The 21,152-nt window shown below is 42.7% G+C and overlaps 1 protein-coding gene across 1 annotated transcript in view; it reads right to left on the reverse strand.

The window, feature by feature from the left end:
* Nucleotides 1–21,152, reverse strand: part of ZFHX3 (zinc finger homeobox 3) — a 1,392,145-nt gene that overhangs the window by 315,008 nt on the left and 1,055,985 nt on the right. The window contains exon 10 of the mRNA XM_064580652.1: nucleotides 4,400–4,479. The gene's annotated coding sequence lies outside the window, so the exon portion shown is untranslated. The remainder of the gene's footprint in view (nucleotides 1–4,399; nucleotides 4,480–21,152) is intronic.

Consider the following 21,152-nt stretch of genomic DNA (forward strand, 5'->3'; position numbering starts at 1 on the left):
ACAAATTAAAACATTGCAATGTAATCACGCAACTCAACTCACTGCTTGGCTGGCCTCAGTGCTGACTCTAACCCAAAGGAGTTAATCAACCGTTGGGCCCCATATGGAGAAAAGCCACCAGAAAGAAAACCCAGTAAAGAGAAAATGGAATCCACTCTGTCAGAGTGTCTGCAGATGAAGAGTACTGCAGAGTGGGTTGTACGGTGTGCAATGGATCCAAAGGCCAGGGCAAGAAGAATAGTTGAAAAAAAAAACACAACACAAAACAATATAAGTTTCTAGAACCTCATGGCATGACACTTAATCTCAGGGATATGGAAATTCACCTCTGTCACGCTCATTTCCCCATGGATGAATGGATAAGGATCACTAGGATAGACAAGACTCTTCAGCTTGGCTGGCCCTTTGCCCTCCTATTCCCTCATTGCTCCATGTGAATCCTTCTTAACAGTGGTTGAAGGGGGCAGTTTCCTTAGCAATTCCAACTTGTGGGAATTTATCCTCAGGAGACAACTGGATAGATTCACTAAACATAGGGATGTTCATTAGAGTTTGTTTATAGTAACATTATTGCCCATCCATAGGGCATTAGTTAAGTAACTGATGGTACATCCAACAGTGGAATACAATGTAGTCATTGAAAAGGAACATGCAAATCTATAATTCAATGACATGGTATATTGTTTTGGATAGCATGTACAATATGATGCCAATAACATAAAATAAGATACATGTATGCACATGTGTACAGAAAAGATGTCTGATAGGAGGTGGTCCAAGTTAACAGTTTGCTTCTGGGTAGTGGAATTTGGGGTGGTTTTAATTTTCTTTATACTTTGATAAATTTCTTGTATTTTTTTTTTAAGATTTTATTTATTTATTTGACAGAGAGAGACAGAGTGAGAGAGGGAACACAAGCAGGGGGAGTGGGAGAGGGAGAAGCAGGATTCCCGCCGAGCAGGGAGCCCGATGCAGGGCTCGATCCCAGGACCCTGAGATCATGACCTGAGCCGAAGCCAGACGCTTAACGACTGAGCCACCCAGGCGCCCAAATTGCTTGTATTCTAAAGAGAGATTTATATTACCTCCATAATCAGAGAAAAGGCATAAAGCTAGGTCCACTTTTGAAAGAAAAAAGAAGGTAGCCTTGGCTAATGGTATACGAGCATTTGTGCTATTCTACTAGAGTCTCCAAACCCAGAGAAGTCCCCAGGAACTGAATCCTGAGGAAGACGTTTGTCTGGGTCATGACTGGCATAGGGGTTGGTGGCCCTGGTGATGCTCCAAGTCTTTATTCCCAGGCTGCTACAGCCTAATTTGATAATCACTTCCACTGGAACTTTATGTTCCCCACCAAACACTCAAAGTGCTTCCTCAGATCAATGCTTTCAGTTTATCCTCCTATCATCTTTGCAAGGTAGAGGTGGGCAGGGAATACAAAGGTGCTAATCTGGGGACCTGAGGCACCAGTGGCTGTGGGATGTGAGGGAAACCAGGGCACTGCTGAGCCCAGCATGCTGGTCCTCACTCTATCCATTCAGTGCTTCTTCCCCTAAACTAGAGAGCACTTCACTTTTAGAAGTAAGAGGGTAAAGCTTTGAAAGAATCTTTTTAATAACTCAGAAATGGAACTGAAGCCTTCTGCATCTTTGTGGGATTCAAGAGTTGGATTATAATCTGCTACAATGACAGTGCCAGTTAGGAGAAATGTTTCTGGATCTCAGATGGCCCTCAGTGGTCATAATTCATCCTGATGCTGCTGGGCAATCTCCCTTTTGAAAGCCTGGAGGCTGAGAGAACAGTCTCAGTTCTACTATGAATGGCTGCAAACAAAAGCAAGGGTAACCTGCCTGGGTTTCAACTTTTCCTACGTAAAATGAATGGGGAGAGTGACACCAGCCTTACCTGCCCCGAGGCATCATTTGAAGGACGAAGTGATAAAAGAGAAATGAATGTCCTCATCTCTCTGACTTCTCTCTGATCTCAAGAAGAGTTGGCTGTCCCCACCCCATGCTATATTCTTGAAATATACTACCACTTAGGCTCTAAGACTTGATGTTCCTGTCTCCCCAGCGAGGTGGTGAAGAACAAAGTCAATTCAGCACCACCCAGGACCTAGCACCATGCTCAGCACTCAGGAGTTCTCAATAAATGTTCATTGACCGGGTGAGCGGTTCAAAAGTTTGGAGTGCTCCTCCAATGGCAAACAGTAGAATTCCCACTGGGAAACTGGTGGAGCCATCTTTGTAGGCTGTAACACACAACTTATTAGCCATTTTTTTAAAAACCTGGCACTTTCTGTCTAAGATTGTTGGTGTCCATGGGGTAATAATAAGTCACGACTGACACCTGAATGATGACTCTATACCAATTACCATGCTATGCCCTTGACATGAATTTTCTCCTATAATTCTATGAACCTCGCTTTGTGGTGGGGACCATTTTCAGCTTTCCAGGTAATGATGCTGAAGCTTAGTGGGTAGTGTGCCCAAGAACACAGAGAGAATAGGTCTGGAATACATCTCTAAGCCCATGTTCTTGACCACCTTTCCTTACTGTGTGCCTGGGGCCAATATGAACCAAAGAGCAGGTGGGTTTAGTACCTGCTCATTTTCATTCTAACCTGGGATTTGTACGGAATTAGCTTCGTCCAAATGTTCTTTCAACTAGCTTGTATTCAGCAGGTAAAATTGAACAAGGCTATAATGAAGGCTCAGATGGGCCGTGTTTCATCATCCTGCGTTCTGACAACATCTGCTCCCTTTTGGAGCTCCAGCTCAAATGTGGTCCTTCTTTTTGTTTCTTAAATGCCCCCATTTTCTTTTACTTCCCTCTCAGTTTCCTCTTAACCAGCTGAGTGACAGAAACTCAATGCTGACCACTTCATTAGCTGATGACCTTGTCCCTCTGCCCTTCTGCCCCACCTGCTCTCCTGGGCAGGTTGCCTTACATCATAAGTTCTTGTTAAAGGTCAGGACCTTGTAACCATCAGCACTGGGCATGTTGTTTTAATATATATCTGGAGAAATCAGGCCTGTCGGATCACATTAAGCCCTATTTGTGGAGTGCACACCAATCCCTACGGTGGAGATGAACTGTTACCTTTGAAATACAATCATGGATAGTTACCAATGAGTACAGAGGGGGATTATATTCCATCAATGAGGCCCTTCTAATCTGTTTATCCCCTCATTGGTAGGGCTGCCCTTCTTCCTGTACAGAGAAAAATCCTCAGAAACACTGGTCTTGGAAAGGAGAGAGGTCGGGGGATACAGCATGTTTCTAAAGCTAGATGTGTTAATGAGCACACGAGGGTCAGTGTGGTATATGATAAGTCAATGCTGCAGGAGCCCATGATAAATTGGCACATTGCTCCTGCTAGTCATTGGTGTGGTAATAAAATTATAAAGTGCGCAGCTACTGTTTGTTGAGTGATTACTCTGCGGCAGGCATAAGACTAAACATTTTGTATGCATTAGCCCATTTGTTCCTCATAATATCCCTGTGAGGTTGTTACTACCAGTAAACCCATTTTATGGATGGAAAAAATGAGGTTCATAAAAGTCCAGTGATTTGCCCAAGTTCACAATGCAAGCAAGTGAGGGAGTAGGGCTGATTCCAAAACTGCTTCCAACCACCAGGCCACCATGATTCCGCCATGATACTATTTGGTCTCTTCTTTGGAGTGGGATTTAGATGGTTTTCAAGAGAACCATACTGTAATTTCTCTCCTAGGGAGGGGCCACAAATATATTACTTGACCCAACAGATTTGTTTAAAAACAGATCCTGGGACTAAGCCAACCTTTCCTTTTCTTTTTTCTTCAGGATTGGTTTTAAACTCATTCCTACATCCCGTGGGAGTCTGGCTGGACAGATCCCTTGACAGCGGACAGAAATAGCTCTCCTAGCCTATTTTTAAGGGAAATGTGATGTTAGAAAATGAGGCAGGAATTGATACCAAGAGGAGAAAAGAACACACCAAACTTCCAAAGTGCTTACCCAAAAAATGCTTAGAGAAGGAGTGGGGATACTGACAGACGAATGTTGGCAAAGACAACCTAGAGTGGGTGGAACAGCTTCTCACCTGGCCAGCATATTTCTGTCATATTCCTTGTGTTTTGCCCACAGCAAGCTCAGCCAGGGAAGGTAAGTGCTGTTGTCCTGCAGCAAACCCTCTTTTCTGTGTGGAGAAACCAAGCCTGACAAAATGCACACAGAAATGCCCACTCGCCTGGAACCGCAAGGCACAATGCAGAGCTGTCTAGTAACAATGCAACTTCCTTCGAACTGTTTGGTTTTGTTTGGTGCCCTTGTCTGGCAGGTTAGTCTTTTTGACTGAGTTAACTCACCTGGTATAACATTTTCTTTCATTGAGAAACAAGAAGGCTGGAACTCACCTCTCTGATTCCGGCGAAGCTGGACACTGTCCAGTTGCGCTCAGCTAGACTTCTGGAGGCTGTAAATTATATCTTCTGAGCTAAGGAAGAGAAGAAAGAACAAAAACACTGTTGGGAAGACAGTCAGTGAACCTTTGTAGGCCAAGTGGTTAATGAGCAAGATGATGCTCCCATTCCTCTTCACTTATTTTTCTTGGGTAAGATTTATACCTAAGGGTGAAGGTTTATTAAAGTTGTCCCCACCTAGGCCAGCATCACAAGCAAACAACTTAGCTACCGGTATTCATCCATGTTGATGAGACTATAGATCCTTTAACTGCAAAAGCCGTCTTTGAAAATGGAACTCAGGGCAGCCAACCTCGAGATAGCATCTGATATTAATTAGAAACTATATAAGGCTCTGAGTTGAACTGAAGAAATATTGGTAGAGGGATCAGGACAAGAATGAGGAAAATCGAAAGTGAAATCCTGTGCTGATTAAAAGTGACTGTGGCCCCCACATTTCTCCCGGGCCTGTCCATCCCAGAAAAAGCATTCCGACGGTGCTAACTACTGAATACTCGCCTGGCTTCCCATTCCCTTTTCCCTGGGTAGCTGTGGTGCATTGGCTGCCGAGATGGAGCCCTGAACCTATCCATCAAGTCTAGGGAAGAGAGAGTTAGAAAAGCAAACATTATCCGGGATCAATATCTTTACAAATCCAAAGGAAACCCCAGCTCCCGAAGGGTTAAGCCAGGGAAGGAAAAGCCATCAGGCTGTTTAGTGAGCTAATGTTTTTATTGATGGGGGAGGTCTGTAAGTCCCTAACAGGAAAAATGGGGAAAGTGGCAGGTTGTTTGGCTGGGAGAAAGGAGAAGGGAAGGAACATGATGTATTTCATACTCTCATTCCCCTGCATTCAAACCTCTGAAATCCACGTAATGCAGAAGACGTTCCGTAAACTTGAATAATATTCAACACAAGGTGTCTTCCTTGCTCTTGTCCCCTCCCAAAGTGGAATCCACATCTTCCCCTAACAATTTTGCTATAATGCACATCTCGGGCTAATGCCTGCACTGAAGAGCACATCTTAATTTAACAACTGTGTTATAAAGCACATCTCAAGCTAACATACCTAGGATAATCCATATTTCAACCTAACTACCCTGGCATAACACTTCAATCTAATTCCCCCACTGTAAAGTACATTGCAGTCTAACACCCTCATATAATGTACATCTCGGTCCATTATTTTGTATTTTGTAAGCCATATTTTGATATGTCTTTTCCATTAAGGAGCAGAACTGTCTGGAGACAATGACTACCTCTGCGCTGAAAGCTTCCATAGTTCTTACATCGTCCTTTGGTGACAGGCTGCTGATGGATACGCTTCTGAATGTTCACCTTTGCCATCTTGGGTTCAACTTCAGCTTGTTTCTGTACTTTGAGCCTTAAGCCTCCGGTTGGGACCAGGGGTGACCAGCGAGGCCTGCTTGGTCCTGATGGGCCTTCTCTCATGCTAACCAGCAGGGTGGGCCACCTCAAATGATGAGACTCTACCTCAGGAGAAGGGTGTCTGAGGTCAATGTCAGGGTCAGGGGTCAGGGTGTAGCTGCTGGCTAATAGAGTGTAAGCTAACACTGTTGTCAAATTGCTTGGCTAAACGACAATGCCTGCCTCCTGCAGATGACCTTACCCTGGGGGAGGGGGCTATTGGCTTTATTGGAAACCTGCCAGTCTCAGAGGTGATGGAAGTGGCTGATCACAGCTAAAGACTGTTTGATTGTTGATGGAGAGCCAGTTCTGTGGTGGGTCCCCAACTGAAAGGCCTGCAGAGCTACTTATTGATGGCTAAGTTTTCCACGTGTGATGGATTTCTTTTCTGCTTCACACGCAGCTGGGTTACAGTTAGTTGTGAAGACGGGCTGCCGTGGCTCATGGACCCAGAATTTTCTGGATCTGAGAGCCACCAGAGGCTCTGATGTCTTGACTTCCAGCACCAACCTCCTATTGCCAGGCGAATGGGGTTGATGGTTCTTAAAAGCAAACCGATCCAGAGTGAATTGAAAATAGATGCAAAGGGTTCTTCAATTCCAAGTCATTTTGGTGCCCTTGGAAGAAAATAAATGTATGTCCTGGAAGAGATTCTGTATTCCAACCATCAATATCTCAGCCTCAGAATTTCAACCTATCCCATGCAGAAGGAAGAAACTAAATTTCTTTATTTACTGGTGGCATATAACCAAGCTAATAGTACCAGTAAATATTTGAAGAAAAGGAGTTCACTGAAGATTTAGAATTCCAAACTTTCCTAGCACAGTATGAATTTAAGAGAGACAGGTACAAGAGGTAGAGAATAAAGTATAGAGATGAAAAATGATCTTTATGAAAGACGTATGGATTGTGGAGGATCACCACCTAATACACACCCACAACACAACCTAGTAAGATACACAATACATGACTAAAAGCATAATTGGGAGAACAGCTTACTGAAATTGCAAGGTTATCCTCTTCCCTTGTTAAGCCTTGGGAAAACTCATATAGAAATCCCTAACTTAATAGAGATGGTGAAACATCTGGGGGGCGGCAAAGTGAGGTCATGACGTGAACTTAACTGCTTTTTCCTAGGGAAGAATCGCCAGTGGCTGACTAATCAATGACCTTCCAGTCTGTTACAAGGCAAGACAAGCAATGTGGCTTTAAGCCATGTCAATATGGTGTGATGGTGAATAGGGAGGGAGACTGTGGCCTGACTCTAGTTTAGTTACTCTTTTCACCTCTGTAAGCCTCAGTTTCCTTTTTTGTTAAAGGGGGTCCTGCCGTTCACCACACACAATTTCAATGAAGATCAATTCACATGGAGAGCCATTAGTAGATTACCTGACACAAAGTCCACATTCAATACATGTTAATTTCCTTTCCCTTAAACTGTGGCAGGACTTTCTGACAGATAACAGGTGCTAATAAATATGGGGGTCTTGGACAGTGTATCTTCTCTTTGTGGGCAAGCAAGACAACCCCTATTCAGAAAGTTTGGGCAAACTCCACTTGACTATGGGGGATGGCCTAGACCCAAGGTCAGCAGACTATGGCTACTTTTATAAATGACGTGTCATTGGGGCACAGCCACATTTACTCACGTACATACTATCCATGGCTGCTTTTATAAGACAACAGTAGAGTTGGGTTGCCGTGACACAATGTGGCCTGCAAAGCCTAAAATATTTACTATCTGGCCCTTTACAGCAAATGTTTGCCTGCCTGAGATCTATACCAATGGAATACTCTTTCTCTCTTTTGTTTGAAAACAAAATGTTACGTGGAAATCCAATAACCAAAGCAGGTTCAACTCATCGCTGTTTGGCACAAATACTTCATGGTGGGTAGGACTGGCTTCTGAAGTAAATCCCATGCTTCCATGGAGCAGTGTGAAGACAATGGACTGGATAATCTCTGGGTATTTCTCTAAGGTCTTGGAAACTCGTGATCTCTTAAGAGATTGGGAAGTGGCACAGTGAATATACTTCCACTTGGTCAAACTTGGGCGCTTTTCATTTATTTATTTATTTATTTATTTATTTATTTATTTATTTATTTATTTATTTATTTTTACTACTAACTGCGTGATATTGGGAAGGTTACTTAACATCTTTGTGCCTCCATTATCCAATTTTAAAAATGAGGATGATATTCGCTACACAACTTGTTACACAGATGAAATGAGATGCTATATTTAAAGCACTTGAAACAGGACCTGGTTCATAGCTGGTGCTCAGCAAATGTTAATTCTAGTCGTCACTGGGGTTCTTAATATTCTGGGCCTTCATTTGTGCTGGAGATCATCTCCACACTGTTCTAAGTATCTCTAGAGACGTTTTCTGCGTATACATTAGCTCAGGTGGTCATTCACTCAACACGTCGTTTGTGTGCCGAAATAACCAGTAAATGAGCAGAAGTTTGTTCGGCGCCGGCTGCATGTCTAGCCTCCTGCTCAGTCACTTCCGGCAGTTTGCATTTGTGTTTATTGCCCCACATCTTATGCGGAGTTTCAGACTGACATCACTGCTCAAAACAACTTCCTACTGCTCCATCTCCGACGGCTCCACAATTAATTTCTCAACTAGCAGTTTGGTTTCAATGCCAACGAAGTAATTAGACCTTTAAGGTTCTTTCCTGGGATTTTATCCTGTCAGTGAATGTGAAGGAAACAATAATTATTATTTAATATTTATTGAGTGTCTTCATTGTGATATGTAGATTCACGGATGTAACCTGCCTTATTGTCGAAGATGACAGCACAGTACAGTCAAGCGTGTCTCAGGAAGGTAGACGGACAGTTCTAGAGGTCCCAAACGGGAAGTCGGAGTTCCCCAGTCCTGCCGTTGGTCATGCTCCTCTACCAAATGGTACATGGGGGGAGTTGAGAGGATCCTACTTTGTTATCCCTAAGCACATCTTCTAAAGTTTGATTCCAAAATGGTACATTCCGAAGATGACATCCAGTGATTTCTTGTACCACACAGAGGGAGTTCTGTGGGGAGCTACATTTTCTATCATTGCCAAGAGAACAATGGAATGGACGCAATGGCCAATGCCACAGGATGAAGACTTGAGACACTCTGACTTTATCCTTCAGGTTGCCAAGGCCCAGGTGCAGAGCTGCCGACCGGAATGGCAGGTAGACGGTATCATCTACTGGCTGCTGAGGATGCCTTTCATGCAGCTGCGGGCTAATGTAGTCCAGTGACCACCCTTACCAGGTGAGTGACCTTCAGCTAGTTGCTTTATCAGACCGAGCCTCAGTTTCCCCATCAGCAAATGAAAATAACAACAGCTACCTCACAGGATTGTTTTCCAGATCAATAAATAATAGCTGACATAATTATAATTAATACTATTATTATAAAAGTAAAAAAATAGAGTGCGTAGTTCCTGTCTTGGGGTGGCTTATATAATAGCATCATATAAACATAAAAACACATGAAAGAAACTGGAAAAACATTTACACATCTATATCAAAACAATGCAAATTCAAATAGTAGTTAGGGGTGCCTGGCTGGCTCAGTTGGTAGAGCATATGACTTTTGATCTCAGGATTGTGAGTTCGAGCCCCATGGTGGGTGTGGAGCCTACTTAAAAAAATATTAGTGAAAAGCTAATGGTCTCAGAATGACTCATGGACACGATTTGCTCTCATAATTTGATGTAAATAGATTGTAAACCCCTGAATGGCAGAGGCAGTGTCCATTCATCTTTGTATCCCCAGCATTTTCTAGCAAAGAACCTTGCATATTTCAACACTCAATATGTATCTGATGAACTGAATGGAACTGGATTTCTTTGTACATTCAGTAGACTCCTACAAACGAAATCAAGGAACAATTAAAGGGGCACAGATGGGAGAAGCAAGGGCCACTCGATTCAGTCGAGTGCTGAAAGCAACATTATGAAAACAAAAACAGAACAGAAGCTCTCATATAGAATGGGCAAATAGAATGGAATATTATTTGGCAATAAAAAGGAATGAAGGAATGCTGTAATGGACAGACTAATTTTGAAAACATGCTAAGTGAAAGAAGTCAGTCACAAACACCCAAATACAGAATGATGCTTTTTATATGAAATGTCCACAACAAGGTTATTCAGAGACACAGGAAGTAGATGAGCAGTTGACTAGGGCTGAGGGGGTTTGGAGGGAAAGAGGAGTGGGAATGATTGCCAGCAGATGTGGGGTTTCTTTTTGGGGTGATGAAAATTTTTTAAAATGGAATGTGATGATGGTTGTCCAACCTTGTGAATATACCCCTATCCATGAAATTGCACAGTTTGGGTAAATTGCTTGGTATGTAAATTATATCTCAATAAAGCTGTTAAGAAATTTAAAAAAAGAATGGGCAAACATACTGAGATATCCTTGGAATACTGGAAATGTAGCTACATGCCCTAAAATTGTTCAACTCTGTGTTTTAGGATCTAAAAGCTTCCAGATAATGAAGTTTCCAGACTTTTCAATAAATGTATAAAGTAGGAAACCCATATTTTTATTCACAATGCATGTAAAGTTCAGATGCACTACATATACTCTTCTTTCTGTATAACATATAGATCAGCTTATGAAGGTACAATGTAAGAAATTATAAAATAATGTAAGAAATTATAAAACTCACCCACTTTTTCAGTATATACCTATTTTTTACAACAAAAACATTTTATAAAAAGAGAGGCATATACATCAATATGTATATCCTAATGGAATTATAAGTCATTTTAATTTTCTACTTTTTTGTATATCTGCATTTTCTAAAATTTGTACCATGAATTTACATGCCCTCGTATTGGACTTTCTGGAATTCCTCCTAATACCATGGACCCGTATTCTCTAGAACGGGAAGAGAACCAGCATTGGTGCACAAGATAGGCTGAAGGAGAATGCTAAAAGCCATGCTAAAATCAGCTCAGAGTCTCCTGAAGTAGTACAGGGCCCAGCAGGAATGGCACAGAGGTTTCAACGTGTGTCCCAAAGCAGAACCACTGCAGATGGCTCCTGAGGCATTGTGTTGAGAAGGGTACAAAGGCTGTCTCCTGGCTCAATGGAAAAGAACATTGGGACTGATAAGTGAGACCTGCCATGGCCATAGGAACAAGGAGTGATGGTGCCCACGCCACATTATCTTCCATCCCCAGAAAAGGGGCGCTTCTCAGAGTTAGCCTAGCCTCCTTCTGCACGTCACTAAGAAATCAAAAACATCATTGAGGTCTGTCTTAAGTGCTGAGATCTGACAAAGCAGCCTTGGAGGACTGATCAGAATTCCTTTAAATTCCTATGAAAAGATTCCAATCCCTATGTGCTCCTTGAGTCAAATCCGGGATAAATTCCCTCGAAAACACTGGCCACTCTGGGGGTCTACCCAAAGAAAGAGGAAGTTTCTATTTCCAGCATTGGACCAGTCAATAAACTGAAAAATGCAAGACTGGGAAGGATGGTGGAGGGGGCATTGGAACCTGTTTGTTCCTGAGCAGCCCTTCTGTGAGTGATGGATGCAGGCTGCTACCTCTGAGAGACAGCTTTCTCTCACGCCAACGGGAAGGTATTTTTAGTTTATTCTGGGCACCAAGTAACTGTTCATGTGTTCTGGGTGATGATGAATTCATTCAAACAAAAAGTCAAGACCCTGGATATCACTCAACTCTGGTCCAGTCATAACAGCTGACAAATATAAACTATAACCTACACCCTGTTAGACTTGCTTTTCCTTTTTCTTCAATATGCATATTCAAGAATCTCATTCTATTCCTGGCTGTCAGAGATGCTGACAGTTGTGGGGGGTTTCTAGCTTTATCAAGGGAGATTATTTTTTAACCCAAATTATTTTCCATTGTAAATGTTTAAATCCATATTAAGTCCAGATTAATGCAGGAAGCAGCTTCAAAGGATATCGACTGGGGGGGGTTGGATAATAATAAATGAAATTGTTAAGGATGGGACCCATCTCAAGAAATATTTTCCAACTAGAAAAGAAAGTTGTTTGGATTTAAAAGATAGCTAAAGGAAATATGTTTCCCAGGGATTGCTGGCCCCTTTCACAAACACCCAAACTTTGTATACAAACCAGGGCCCAGAACACTTTTTTTTTTTCATGATTGGAATTAATAATGCAGATAAATCCTAAATAAATCAGGATTAGTGTTAACCGCATCTTGAGGTTTAGGATGCTATAGGAAAATGAAAAGAGGACAAAAAATGGGTTGCTTTAAAAAAAAGAAAAACCTGCCTGGGGTACTGGACAAGGTGAAGGGGGCTGAGGGAGGGGAGAAGGGGATTACAGAGAAGGGTGGACCGGCTGAGCTGAGTAATCAAAGACCTTCTAATCGCGGCAGCTCTGGAGATGTGTTCAAAGGCTCTTTCCCCGACCACAGGCTGTACAAGGTCACAAGTGAAATGTGTCATTCTGGAGGGGAAGGGTGTCTGGGATTTTTGGATGGCATTGATATCAGGCTTTGTTAGGGGGAGGGCAACTGGATTGTCAGATTTTAGCATCTCCTCAGGATGCAGGTTCAACTTGCTGGTTGTTCAGGAGCGATCACTTCCCCACCCCCCCCCATCCTCCCCAGGCCCCTCCTGCCAAACCAGTGAAGCAAAGGAAACTTCCAGCCTGGATGTTCCTTCCAACCTGGGGAAACAATCACCACAACAGTTTCTCCCAGCGCTTTGAACTCAGGCATAGGAATCATTTTTGGACAAATAATTGCACCTTCGGATGAATTTTAACGATGCCATTTAGATTCTTTGGTGTCTCTGTGTTCCCAACCCATTTATTCCAGACTCTGCTCCCTCCTTTTCCTGGCATGAGCCCTAAAGACTGCAGATGTGGAAGACTGAGTCCCTTTCCTCTGGCCACCATTGCAGGCTTAATTTTTTATTTTTAACTTTTAATTTTTTAAAGTTTATTTATTTATTTATTTTTGGGATAACCTCTAGACCCAGTGTGGGCCCGAACCCACAGCCCTGAGATCAAGAGTCACATGCTCTTCCGACTGAGCCAGCCAGGTGCCCCTACATGCTTAATTTTTAGTAAATACCTCTCAATTCTTGGTAAAGAAAGAAGTGTTCTTAACCCCAAAGCACATGATTACAGAGAATTGAGCTGTCTACATGAAGCTAGGGTGGAGGCTATCCTTGCAAGAGTGTAAGGCTCCTCCCCACCTCTTGGCCCAAATTAACTCAGTAATGGCAGAGCTTTCTCACTTCCCCTTGGCAGGCTGAACTGCAGCCAGTTGGATTTGGGGTCCTTGTGACAGGACTCCCTGCTGTGCCCGCTTCTGCTGGCCTCTCTCTGGTAAATGCACAGATCCCACTTTTGTCCTAATCTTCAAGCAACCAGGCTGGTCTGAGGTTTTTCAGAATTTGGGGAGCTTGGAGAGATCACATCTCCCATCTGTTTCCTGTTCCGTTTTTCAACGTTTCCTCTTCTCTGGCCTGCAGACCACTGGACAGTCAGTGGCTCCCTGTCTGCGAAACAACGAGAAGAGTCTGTACTGACAATTTTATTATCCTCCTAGTCTGCCATTCGATCTCCCCGAAGACACACTAAAATGGAAAGAAATGAGCGATGTGAGGGTGGGTGGCTTTTTTTCTCAGCCGTCGATGGCATTCTTATGTCATCTCTGTGGCCATTTGCGGTGACTCTGCCCTAGGTTGAGTACAGAAAAGGCAACGTACATTTTAGGGACTCCTGATAGTTACCATGGTAATCTGAGATTTTGGTAAACAGAAATACATTCTGGGCAAAGAACGTGAGTCAGATCTGAAATGCTTAACCTTCAGAAAACCTCATAATACTAAAGGTGGGTGAAGAATGGGGGAGCTGTGTGTACTGAAGTCCATTAAAAAAAAAAAAAAGAGAAACTGAGAAGTAAGATTATGGAAATAAAGAAGCATGAATACAATTCCAGCATACAGTAGGATTTTTTTCAGTTGGTGTGTATACCCCCTTAAAAACCGTTCAGGTTGCTCCAGAGCTGAAATAGCACACGTTTAAAGGTAAATAATCCTTAGAGCTTTAGGTTTTAGTGGTTAATAGAAAGGATGTTGTTCCTGCATGAAACTGGGAGCATCTCCAAGACACAAGGACTCTTGTTTCAAAGAGAAAGCTGAGTGGAAAGAAAGCCTTCCCCCGATCCCTCAACCTTCCACGTAAAGAGAATCACCCTGTGGTGACAAGATGCAGCCCACTTCAAAGGGATGCTAGCAATACAACAACATACACACACACTTTAGATGTATTTATACACACACACATTTATGGACATGAGTCCGTATACGTGTGTCCACACACGTATACGAAGCTTGTTTTTCTGGTTATGCGAAAGTCAGGTTTATGATAAGAACTATTTGATAGGTGGGTAGTTCCCATTTAAAGAAGCGATTTTGGGATTTGGGGTACTAAAAGAAAACTGGGGGTGGTTCTTTTTAAAAGATGATCATTAGAGACAATGGACTAGATTGCAAAGCACACTGAAATGGGTTTACAGAGAACTGCTACTGTGAACCCATCATTACTTCAAGAAGACAGTCCCCAGATAGGTAGGGCTGTCTCAAGGGACGCTTCTGCTTCTTAGCCCTGCATTCTCAGAGGCCACGTTTCTGAAGCTTGGCCAGAAGGGCCTGACTCTAAAGTCTAGCCTCGCACAGGAAGGAGGACAAGTCATGAGTGGGACCATTCAGAAGCCCCAAACGTGCTATGTGGCCCCCCTCACTACCCATCCAGTTTCCTTGCCTCACCCAACAGATGGTGCAGAGTAGCTCCAAGGTTGTTTGGGCTGACAGTGACCGTTAGATCCTGGGTTTTCCATGACGGTTCTTACTTAAAATGCCCTCTGCCATTGTCAAACCTTGCACTGGCTCAGCTCTCAGACATGGGCTTTTGTTCTGGAAACTACAGTCTCTTAGGCCAACTCAGACATTAAGGCTCATCACAGTTTTTATTTGGGGTTGATGATAAATGTGGAGAAACTGGCCTGGGGGATTTAGGGAAGTTTGGTAAAGAAATGGCCAGTCAACAAGAAAAATTTTATCAGGAAGAGATAACAATTACGCCATTTTCCTGCTCCCCCTTAAAAAAAGGAGTCGAATCACCATCTTTTAGCGGTAGTTCATGATTTCCAATTATACATAATTGAAAACGAGAAAGTTCTTAAAGTTTGAACACTGGTAATTAAATTTGAATTGGATGGGATATTTGTAATTTTAAATGCTTGAATTCTGAGAGGAAAAAACTGTGTAATGTTGTTGGCCAAATAACCCTAGTCATTAAGATTCCTATGGCATTATTTAGTGAGTTGGCTTTTTATAACACCATGAGGTTTGCTGTGGGACGTAGAGGAAGCCTCTGGCCTCACAAGGGGGAGAAGCGCCTTGGAGAAGAGCTCTGACTGAGAGAAGCAGCTCTTGAACAATTTCTACTGATAGTTGGCTTTAGCATGTCTGTACTCCTTAAGATCAAGGAACTGAGACAAGTTGAGGAAAACGAACAGAAACGACTGTTTTTGTGAGGCCAATGGAAACCATGTTCAGATCCAGGAAAAGAAAAATGAGACAGGAAAGGGAGGGTCACATTTTTGAAGGAAATCATGTGGTATTTCGGTAATCCTTTGCTGATGAAAAAAAAATTAACGGTGCATTAATTATGTCCTAAGAACGGGGCGTTGCTGGTCTGCATCTTCTGTCTTCCTGAGGCTGTGCCAGCCGCTGAAGCCCTACCGCTCTGGGGAAATGGAAACGTGGGCTTCTGTTCCTTGAGATGCTCCCAGACACACATGGCCCAGCGCCTCTGCCATGGCCGACACCTGACCCATGCACAAGTGCAGGAGATAGGAGGCTATTTTACAAGACAAGTAATGACAACCACAGAGTTTAGGATCTTTATAGGGTTGCTAGTGTTCTGCCCATGCAGAGGAATGCAACTGGATAGGCCAAGAAAGATATCTTCCTCTCTCCTTCCTTTCTTCCTTCCTTTCTTCCCCCCTGCCTTCATTTCCTCCTTCTCTCCCTCCTTCCCTCCTTCCCTCCCTCCTTCCTTCCTTCTCTACCCTTGCCTTCCTCTCTCTCTCCTCCTCGTTAAAACTTTGTAAAAATCAGTCATATATATTTATGAATTTCTTTCACAGTAGTTCAGATATATACATTCAGACAAGGACAGCGTAAGCCCAATTTGACCCTTATCCTTCCAGATCCTTCAAGGAAGATAAGTAGACAGTTGCCACTTCCTTTGGAGGAGCAGGATCTATCAAACATTGCTATGGCAGTAAAAATGGCCAGCCATTCCCCCTTCCTTTTTCTCTGTGCTCTTGGGCAGTGCCTTCCCAGACTGTGGTCTAGCTGTGTGACTTTCCTTGGCCAACGGGGCAACAGCAAACGAGGCTTCAGAAATGCTTGAGCACTGAGGCTGGTTCTCTTACCGCCCTCTGAAACCCTGAGGACACCATGGGAAGAAGCCCAGGTTAGTCTGTTGTGGGGTGAGAGAGTCACTTCAGCTGACCCTGAGCCCAGCACCAGGAGTCCAAGGCCACTCTTGCTTCTCCCTTGTAGTCAAACCAACTCAGCCTAGGTGCATTGTCCTGCCTACCCACAGAACTGTGAGAAATGATTTCCTGTTTTAAAGCAACTAAGTTTGGGGGTCATTTGTTACCTGGCAAAAGCTGACTAACAGACCATAACCAAGTGCCTTGTTATTTTTCTCCTTTAAACTTTATTATGAGGGACACAGTTCCTTAAACATAAGGCATTGTTTGGACTTATGATTATTAACTATTACACAATGAGAGCTCTCCCTCTCTGATTAAGAGTCTTACCAAGTTTTCCTGAGGAGTCATTGTGGTCATTTGCAAAGGCTGCTTCCCATGTGTTTGTGGACTGGTTTCCTAGGAAGCAATGGTGCCCCTCCCAGCTCTCAGGAGCAGGGTGCTAAGGATGAGAGCTCCAAGAAGGGCTTGGCAGATGTGGCTTTGCATGCCCTTCCCTCCCTCGCTTTCCAGGCATTGTTTTCTATCTCTGAGGCCGGTTAGACCCCTTCTTCCATCTTCACATCCCTTCTTCCTGCTTTTTTCATCTCACTCCCTAATTGCCTCTTTCAAGTTAGCTTCTCTCTCATTGTGAGGGTAAGAAAGAAACAATATCGGTATTGCTTTTCCCTTTTAAGTATAATAGGAATTCTGGCTGTTTGGGGGGGAAGGCTGTTTTGGGGGGGCTAATCCTAGACCTTCCAAATGGTTCTCTCATCTCTGGTCTTCTCTCGTTCTAGTCCCTTCTGGACTCTACTTCTGTTGTGCTATTGCTTCATTATTTATGTGTCATTTCATTACGAAAATGCTCACAGTAACTTATTATTGGATTAATTCTTTTATAGCACTGATCTCAGCTTGCCACTCTCCTGTTTGAAAGTGGGTCCCCACCCTTTACGGGTAAAATCCCAGTCCCTCGGCAAGGCATTTAGGGCCTTCCAGAATTTGACCTCATGCTGCTTTACCACTGGGCCTCTTCTCATTCCTTGCGTAAACATACTATAGCCAACTTTTCTGAGACAAATTTCCCTCATTGTCTGCATGAGATTCTTCCATTTACCTCTTTACAATCACAGTCACCTTTTCAGGTTAGGCCTAAGTAACCTCTCTCCTCCATGAAGTTCTCCAACCACCTGGGCCCATGGAGCTGCTGTGCTCTTTTGAATTCTTACACCCCTGAGGGTCTCAGTCACTCCTTGGTTATCGATCATGTCCAGCGTGCAGTCAGTTATCATGCTTGTCCCCGTCAGGTCTTCCAGACTTGACTGTGTGCTCCGTGGGGGAGACTGTATGTCTTCCTGTCGCCCAAAGTGCATAGCCAGTGCGTGTGTAAGGTTGGTATACAATAAACATCTGGCAGGGTGTTGGTTCCCAACCTTTGCGTGTAGCATTTCTTGAAGTGTGATTCACACATTCTTGCATCAGAGTGACTTGGGTGTTTGTTAAATATTCTGTCTCCTGGGCTCTTCCTCAAACCTACTGAATTTGCCTTTCTGCTTTTAAGGCCCAGGAATCGGCATGGCATACAAGCTTCCTGGGGAATTCTTATGTTCTTAAAAGTCTGAGAACCCCTCTTTTACTGCAGGTCCTCGAGTGAAAAAATACAATCCACATGTGGCCTAGACTCCTTACTTGTTTATGTAAAACTTAGGGATCCTGAACTTACTGAAACTTCTAGAATCCAGAATGATGATTTTCAACTGGGGATGGGGGTGGTCTGTCCCTGGGAGAAGGGTTTGAAAAGGCAGAGTTAAGATGATAATATGATTGATATTTAGAGAAAATGCAATTGTTCTTATGATACAAACTACAGAAAAGTGGAGTGAGATGAAATCATCTTGCTTAGTGTAATGTGCAAAGAACTACTGAACCATAAGCTTCATGATCCTAGGATCTGATTCTCTCCTATGTCCCTATGTCCAAGGTCATGTGCAGGGCACAGTAGGTCCTCAACACATAGCTATAGGCTCTGAGTGATTCTTTTTTTTTTTTTTTAAGATTTTATTTATTTATTTGAGAGAGAGAGAGCATGAGCGGCAGAGGGGGAGCAGAGGGAGAGGGCGAAGCAGATGCCTCACTGAGCAGGGAGACTAATGTGGGGCTCTATCCCAAGACTCTGAGATCATGACCCAAGCAAGGCAGACGCTTAACCAACTGAGGCACCCAGGTGCCCCAACTCTGAGTGATTCTTAAAACTAACTGGAGTTTATAAATGAAGATTATATATACACATCCTTGATGAGTACATTTAAACACCATGGGTGTACGAACTTAACTAATAACTATTCTTTTTTTTTTTTTTTAAGATTTATTTATTTGAGAGAGAGAGAAAGCATGAGCACAAGCAGGGGGAGTGGCAGAGGGAGAGAAACTCAAGCAGACTCTGTGCTGAGTGCAGAGCCCTATGCGGGGCTTGATGTCACCACCCTGAGATCATGACTTGAGCTGAAACCAAGAGTTGGACACTCAACCGACTGCGCTACCCAGATGCCCCATAACTAATCTGCTTTTAAAATATATCTGCACATGACACATATTTTTTGTGTGTAGAATTTTTAAACTATAAACTTCTAGCTCATATGAAGGGAAAAAAAGTTATGTATTACAGATTAATTTTTGATGAGCCTAGCTAAGTTAATTTACTTTTTAAAAAGTCTTTAAAAAATAGCTTCATTGAGATATAATTTACATACCATAAAATTTGCCCTTTTAAAGTAGTTTTAATATTTCACAGAGTTGTGCAACAATAACCATTATTTATTTTTAGAGCATTTTCATTATCCCAAAAGAAACTCCATTCCTGTCAACAGTCACACCTCATTCTCCCCTGCACTGCACCCCTCCCCATCTCCTGGCAACCATTGATCTACTTCCTGTCTCTATGTATTTGCCTATTCTAGGCACTTCACATAAATACAATGTGTGACTTGCTTCTTTCCCTTAGCATGATGTTTTCAAGGTTCATTCATGTTGTAGTGTGTATCAGTACTCCACTGTTGTTGTTGTTTTTTAATGGCCAAATAATATTTCATTGTATGGATATACCACATTTTGTTTATCCATTTGACAGTTGTTGCACATTTAGGTTGTTTCCACTCTTTGGCTATTATGAATAATGCTGCTATGAACATTCATGTACAAGTTTCTGTGTATATGGATTTTTCGCTGTGGATCTAGGTTTTCATTTCCCTTGGGGGTATTTAGGAGTGGAATTCCTAGGCCACATGTTTATGTTTAAAGAATTATCTTTTACTTCTGTGACTTTGACTGCTACTACTACCACTATTACTAGATGCTAATCATTACTGAGTATTTACTCTGTCCTGAGCCCTATACTAAGTTCTTCATATACGTGGTCCCTTTTAACCCTCCCAAAACTCCCATTTCACAGAAGGGAACACTAAAGCTAAGAGAGGTTAAGTGACTTACTCAAACGCTCATAGATTTGAGTTAGGTGTAACTCCAGGTCCTGCTCTTCTTAACCACTCTTCTACCTGCCCCTGGGGTATCATATTGCCACAAATAAAAATACTTATTTTCAGATGAATCTAAATTGGAAAAACAGTGAAATTATTCTAAGTTCATGGATAATAATAGAAGTGTTACCTCTAAAGAATGGTGGTTGTCTGTGAATTCAGAGTTATAACTATATCCTTAGGAAAGAGGCAGGCTACCTATAATTCTGGGTCTTCTATGGCATTATTCATGCACAGAGCTCAAATACCAGGAACATGTGTCTTCAGGTGTTTTCCATAGCTTTTCCCTGGGGATATGACAGTGATCAGTGGGCAACGTTTCTCTTCCACTCATGTGTTTGACGTGCAGATGGCTGTCTCTCATTCCATAGGGACACTACCTCTCTTTTCCCTGATTTAACCCTTCAGGGCATTCGGCATGGCTTGGTTGCCTGAGTTAATTCACTCACAATAAATATACAGTTTCCCCATGAGATAGTTTAATCCAACAAGTATGTACCGAACCAGGTGCTGGGCTCAGGAGACGAAGGAAGTAGGGCATTACAAACACCTAATAAAGACTCTTGTCCTTGAGGTCCTGACAATCCAGTTGGGTAGACTAAAAAGGCACAAGTAAAGGTGTTCAACAACAAACTCAATTAATTAGGAGTTGCAAACCACGGTTCATGGGTTGCACCTGCTTTTGTAAATAAAGTTTTATTGGAACACAGCCATGCCCATTCATTTACATATTGTTTATGGTGCTTGCTGTACTACAAGAGCAGAGTTAAGTGGTTGTGACAGAGACAGGATGGACCACAAAGCCTAAAGAATTTACTATCTGGGTCTTTGTAGAAAAGCCTGCTGACTCCTGGAATAGATAAAGTACCAAAGCAAGTGAAAAGGACAGTAGTGCGCTAATAGTTCAAAAGAGTGAAAATCTAGTTGTGTTTGTGTACCTATGTGCAGGGTGACTTTTCAGAGGAGGTGAGGCTTAATTTGGGCATTAGAAAAGGACAATGAGATGGGAGAAATGGAGTACTCCGAGGATATGTTGTAATAGTCTATATAAATATAGACAAATAAGTTTTAAAAAATGTTATTATTGATTTTAAGACAGGTCATTTAAGAGAAACTATGTGTCTCATAATAACAATAATTATATTTCCAAATGCTTTTACTCTCTTGCTTGCAACAGTCTTGTGAGGTAGGCATGGCGGTGAATCACCCCAGTTTGGCAGCTGAGGGTCAAGAGG

This window comes from Mirounga angustirostris, unplaced genomic scaffold, assembly GCF_029215605.1.
Source record: "Mirounga angustirostris isolate CCGP_5_RB_7025 unplaced genomic scaffold, mMirAng1.0.hap1 SCAF_16, whole genome shotgun sequence".
NCBI classification, from domain to species: Eukaryota; Metazoa; Chordata; class Mammalia; order Carnivora; family Phocidae; genus Mirounga; species Mirounga angustirostris.